The sequence below is a fragment of the Orycteropus afer genome, unplaced genomic scaffold, assembly GCF_000298275.1.
Source record: "Orycteropus afer afer isolate SDZICR_OR568_19922 unplaced genomic scaffold, OryAfe1.0 scaffold00056, whole genome shotgun sequence".
In the NCBI taxonomy this organism is placed as follows: domain Eukaryota; kingdom Metazoa; phylum Chordata; class Mammalia; order Tubulidentata; family Orycteropodidae; genus Orycteropus; species Orycteropus afer.
In genome coordinates, this window is record NW_006921643.1 from 128,800 (window position 1) to 135,696 (window position 6,897).

Consider the following 6,897-nt stretch of genomic DNA (forward strand, 5'->3'; position numbering starts at 1 on the left):
AAAAAAAAAAAAAAAAGAAAAATGTCAAGGATGTTCTTCCCTTTTGGTTTTCTAACTCTAAGTCTTTGAACATTTTATTATAATCATTGACTTTGTCTTCTCGAGCTACTCTTTGATATCTTCTGTTCAGTTCTTTTACCTTGTCATTTCTTTCTCTTGCTTTAGCTACATTCCATTCAAGGACAAGTTTCAGAGTCTCATCTGACATCCATTTTGGTCCTTTCTTCCTTTCCTGTCTTTTTAATGACCTTTTGCTCTCTTCAGGTATGATGTTCTTGATGTCATCCCGCAACTTGTTTGGTCTTTTATCATTGGTGTTCAATATGTCAAATTTGTTCTTCCAATGGTCTCTAAATTCAGGTGGGATATAATCAATATCATATTTTTCCTCTCATTGACTTGTTACAATTGTCTTCAGCTTCAATTTGAACTTGCATATGAGCAGTTGATGATCTTTTTGACAATGAGCTCCTGACCTTGTTTTGGCTGAAGATATTGAGCTTCTCCATTGTTTCTCTCCATAGATGTAGTCGACCTGATTCCTGTGTACTCTATTTAGCAAAGGCCACATGTACTGTTACTGTTTTGGTTGTTGAAAAATGTACTTGCAATGAATAATTCATTGGTCTTGCAAAATTCTATCATGCTATCTCCAGCATATCTCTATCACCAAGGCCAAATTTTCCAACTACTGGTAATTCTTCTTTGTTTCCAACTTTTGCATTCCAATCACCAGTGATAATTAACATATCTTAATTGCATGTTTGGTCAATTTCAGACTTCAGAATTTGGTAAAAATCTTCAATTTCCTCATCTTTGGCTTTAGTGGCTTGTGTGTAAATTTGAATAATAGTAGTATTAACTCATCTTCCTTACATACATATGCATATTTTCCTACTACTGACAGCACTGTACTTCAGGACAGATCTTGATAATTATTTGTGATGATGAATGCCACAACATTCCTTTTCAACTTGTCATTCCTGGCATAGTAAGTCACATGGTTGTCTGATTCAAAATGGCCAAAACAAGCCCATTTCAGCTCACTGATGCCTAAGATACCGATTTTTTGCATTTCATATCATTTGTGACAACTTCCAGTTTTCCTAGATTCATACTTTGTACATTCCATGTTCCTATTATTAATGGATGTTTGCAGCTTTTTCTTCTAATTTTGAGTAATGCCACATAAGCAAATGGAGGTCCCAAAACCTTTGTTCCATCATTAAGGTCAGCTCTACTCTGAGGAGGCAGCTCTTCTCTAGTTGTATTTTGAGTGCCTTCCAACCTGAGGGAAGTGGGTAGGTACATTAAATTTTTTTTTTTTTTAATTTAAAGAAAATTAATACCATTATAACATAGAATCTTCCTTTTTAGGAGTTGTTTGCATCTGTCAAATCCTTATTTGAATTATCCCAATACTTTCTGCAAATAGTTTCTATACATTTTTTAATTTTTTCCTTAAATGATTAGAATTTTAGAAAAGTGATGAGTTTTTCTCTATGATTATGGGAGAAACAGTCATTTCTTAAAAAAAATTATCATGCAGATGTCAGTAACAACTCTTTGGTACTAAATATAGTCAGTTAATTATGCAGTTCTCAATCTTTAAAACATTAGTGCATATTAGACAGAAGTAGTATCAAAGTAGACACTTAACTTTCATTTGTGTCCTCAGTGTTAAGAAATTTCTGCTAATGCCAAGGTGGTGAAAAATCTTATATTAGAAGGAAGGAAAGCTAGTATCATCTATTAAGCCTAAAATCTCCCAAAAAGTCAGACAAGTTAAACTTATTATATTAATTGTTAGATAAATGAAGCATCTCCCTTTTATATGGTTTAGCTACAAATAAACACAATATTGCTAAAAGAACTAACAGATCTGTCCTGGAAGAAGTGCAGCCAGAATGCTCCTTGGAAGCAAGAATGGCCAGACTTCGTCTCACCTATTTTGGTCATGTTGTAAGAAGGGACCATTCCCTGGAGAAGGATGTCATGCTTGGTAGGGTGGAGGGTCGATGAAAGAGGGGAGGCCTTCAAGAAGATGGATTGATACGGTGGCTGCGATGATGGGCTCAAGTATAGCAGGGATTGTGGGGCTGGCGCAGGATTGGGCAGTGTTTCTTTCTGCTGTGCATGGGGTCGCTATGAGTCGGAAACGACTCGACGGCACTTAAAAACAACAACAAAAACAAAAACACAATATAAATAAAATTATGTTTACTAAATAACTTTGAAATATTTATAAATTAAGGAGCTCGGCATTTGACTGCTAACCAGAAGGCTGGCGACTCAAGCCCACCAGCCACTGTGCAGGAGGAAGACTGGGGAATCTACTTCTGTAAAGATTTACCACCTCAGAAACCCAAAGAGGGTCACTGTGAGTCAGAATCGACTTCCTGGCAGTGAGTTTTTGAGTTTTGCTTATTTATAAATTAACCCCTTAATCAGTATTTTTATGTAAAAATAAGGCTATTTCACAGACAATATAAAAGGACACTGTTTAGAAGAATTTTGAGGTACTACAGATTTCAAAAATTTGCTTTCTTTGGAGAGACTTAACCATGTTAAGAGGAATTACAGTCTCTTCCTTCTCTCTAAAGCAAACTCCCTAAAAGTTAAAATTAACATTACTCATTACCTATTTTGAAGTTTTGAAGTTATATAACTCCCACATTATGAACAACAAATAGCATTTTAATTTCTTCAGTGTATTTTCATTATATTTTTTGAATTCCTTAATGGTTAGGGTTTATCATCTACATCTTAATTTATTAGAATCAGCTTCAGATTTATTCTAGAAAATGCCAGTGATACATAGAAACATTATTCTTATATAACTCTATTCCATTTCCCCTTTTTTGTAGTATTATTTCATATACATCCTATACATATTAATGTTACAAACTCCAACAACACATTGTTATAATTATTGCTTTACCACCTATAGTCATTTTTTTCAGTCCAGTATAGCTTTGCTCTCATTCACATCCTTGGTGCTGTTACTAGTAGTTGAGCACAAACTATTTGCACCACCCAGGGACCTACTGACAAATATATTTACACATATATTACATTTCTAGATGTTATAAGCCCAACACCATAATAAAAACAAACAAACAAAAAAACAAACTCACTGCCATCAAGTCAAATCTGACTAATAGTGACCCCTCCTTGGGTTTCTGAGGCGGTATCTCTACAGAAGTAGATTGTCCATTCTTCCTTCTGAGGAGTGGCTGGTGAGTTTGAACCACCAGCCTTCTGGTTAGCAGCCAAATGCCTCAGGCACTATGCCACTTACAATTGCTTTTTAAATCACTTATGAGAAGAAAGGAGAAAAATAATGCATTTATACTTTTTGTAATTACATAATTATCTTTAACATTTTTTTTTTTTAATATATGGATTCATATTGCCATCTAGGATCACCTACCTTTAGCATTTCTTGTAAAGGTGGGTCTGCTAGCAGCAGATTATTTGTTTTTGTTTAACTTGTAAATTCTTTGTTTCACCTTCATTTTTGATAGACATCTTGGCTGAACATAAGAATCTTGGTTGATAGCATTTTGTTTTGTTTTTCCTTCAGCACTTTGAATCTATCATTCATCATCTCACTACCTTCTGGCTTCCATTATTTTTGCTAAGAAGTCAGCTGTTCATCTTCTTGGGGTTTGCTTATCAGTAATGGGTTGTTTTTATCTTGCTGCTTTCAATATTTTCTCCTTATCTTCAACTTTCAACATTTTTACTATTATGTATCTATGTTCTTGTTGCTGTTATGTGCGGTCAAGTCAGACCCAACTCATAGCAACCCCTCCTTGGGTTTCCAAGGCAGTATCACTATGTTAGTAGTTTGCCCAACCTTCCTTCCAAGGAGTGGCTCGTGGCCTTCTGGTTAGCAGTCAAATGTCTTAGGCACTGTACTACCACAGTTCCTTATCTGTATAACAGGAATGATAAATATTGTCCACTTGGCTGTACATTGAGGACCAAACAAGGTAATGGCTATTATTATTACTATTATTATTATTTAACAGTTAAATTACTATAAAGAGAACAGTGCATTGTTATTGAACACCTGTGAGGTGCCTGGCACTGTGCAGAGTTCTTTAATATATATCATCTCATTTAGTTTCTCCAACCAGTCACTGTGCCTTTGCTTTACAGATAAGGGACCTGAGGCTTAGAGAGATTCTGTAGCTGGATCAAGACCACATAGATCATAAATAGAGGTTCAACTTAGATTTCTGTCTAGTTATATCCATTCAGCCTTACAGCCAGGTTATTATTTTAGACTATTGAACTTATGAATGTGCTAGGACAATTGTAAATGGGTAGTAATATCCCCAACACCTAGCTATCACCAGTATAAACATATACTCCTTCCCTCCCTCACACACTCACTCTCTTCCTTACATTAATTAGCACATGCTCCATCCTTCTGTCCCTTCCTTCCCAGAGTCACTTTCTCCTTCACTTAACACTTTACTAGTCAAAAGTTTCTCTAGGTGAAAAGACAGTTCTAGAAATCAGAATCTGTCCAGATTACCTTCTTATGGAAGCAGGATCTTGGTAGCTTCCTGGAAACAGGGGCCTCAGCTCACCCATCAGTCTCTGGACCACATTCATAAGTTCAGGTCTGCTTGCCATTGTGAGTCTGTGATTGTGTATTGATTGTCAAATGATCAACTTTTTAGAACCTCAATATCCATGAAGAGAGATTTATAATGACATGAACCATAGATTCTGGACTCAGATTCAGAGATGCAGAACAATTCAGAGAGACAAGAAGGGAAGGGAAATAACTCAATTTCTATATGCCAAGCTCATATGTAGAGATTGCACAGTTACAAATCATATGTGGTTCAAAATGAAACTTTATAACTTCACATACTTTCTGTATCTTGAGACTCCATGAGGTCTGTTGTTGTTAGTCTAGTGCAGGCAATTAAGTCTACTCCAATCAGATGTTCAATTCAATATAAGACCTCAGGCTTCTGACTCCCCAGGAAGTTCCTATGAGAGTACTTGAACTTCTTATCTATGAATTTTGTTCTCTGTGCATTTGGGCCTCCCTCCATACATCACGTGAAAAAGATATAGGAGTACTGGCAAGTACACTTTTATTCTGAAGCAAGACAGGCATGGCAGAGGGCAACCACAACCAGGAATAGAGGTCATAATGGAGGACCATTCAGTGGAAAGGGAAGGGACAGGTGCTGGACAAGAGGAGACAGCCGAGCCAGGGGCTGTACCCAAGTCACAGCTCTTGTCACATGAGACCACTTTTTTAATGTGTTGTCATACTTTTCTTGCCACTAACTCTAATAAATTGTTCACTCAGCAATACCTGTTCCAGTGTAGACTCTTGCAGAAGCAGAACTAGAAAGTAACTGACATCAAGATCTGCCTTTTCAAACATAGGTGCACAAAAAGTATCAATACACAAGTGCTACCATGACTGTAAGCTTCAGTCAAGAGAGTAATGTGGTAAATCACAAAACACACAAACATACACACCTACTCACACACCTACACACATCAGCCTGGATGACAAAGTTCTACACAGAGCTCTTGGTACATAATTATAACTGCTCAGACTTAGTGAGAACTATGTACAAACACCATCATAAATACTTTACATATATTAATTAATTTCATCCTCACAACAATGCAGGAAGGTAAGATTAATATTATCTCCATTGTATGGGTGCAAAAATATAGCATAGGGGTTTAAGCAAGAAGCCAAAGGTCACACAGCTAGTGTGTGGGAAAATGAGGATTTGGTTCTAAGCAGTCTGTTCCCAGAGTCTGTGCTCTTAGCGTTACTGCTTGTCATAAAAAGTGTTCAACCAGCGCCAGTTCCCCTCTCTCTCTTTTTCTGTAATAGAACTAGTCTGTACTGGCAATGTGACCTTGACATATGTTTGGAGTCATGAAATATTTGACTCCTTCAGGACACAACCCTGAATCTCAAAATTCCTTACCTAAAGATTCTCAAACTCAGCTGTCCATTGTAATCACCTGGGGAGCTTTATAAGATGGTGATATCTGGGTGTCCTCCTGAGGAGTCTGAAGAAGTTGTTCTGGGAATATGTCTTGGTCATTGGGAAGTCTAAGAGCTTCACAGGTGGTTCTAATGTGTCACAAAGGTGTTGAACACTAATTAACAAGCCTGAGCAACAGGTTATTCACTTATAAGGTCTCACTCTAACTCAATTTTATTTCCAGGTATTGGTGACATGAGCAAACACACAAAACGTATCAGTTAGACACACACTCAAAGTAGAAATTCAGTTTGAATTACATCACAGTTCCATAACACAGCTTCACAAATACACACACACATACACACAGTGCTAGACTTCAACTACCAGAATCCTATTTTTGTGTGTCCTTTACTGCTGGATTCTTGAAGGGCATGTATTTAGGTGTAATAGCATGGTGCCATGTCTCAGACTATTTACACTAATCCCTACAGATGTTGAACCTGTCACTTCATAAATGCTATTGTAATATGAAGGGCTCTTCTAAAAATAGAGTGTTTTTATCTTCTAAAGTCTGTGCTAACTAGGACTATGGCATACTCACAGCTCCTATGCAACTACAGCAAAAATAAAAACCCACTTACTTATCTCTGTTTTACACCTGCCAGTGCTTCTTGGAAGTCCTTCCCACCTAATGGGGCCAGGAAAATACTTAGCGGTTTGAGTCTTCACACACCCAAAACCCCCTGCTGTTGAGTTGATCCCAACTCACACATGGGTAAAATCCCAGTAGATTAACACGAACTCAGGCCTGCAAGAATATTCAGCCATTCCCAGTAAAACTCCCACCTCCTGCAAAGCCATCTCCTTTTTGTGTGTGTGTGTGTGTGGTTTTTTTTTTTTTTTTTTT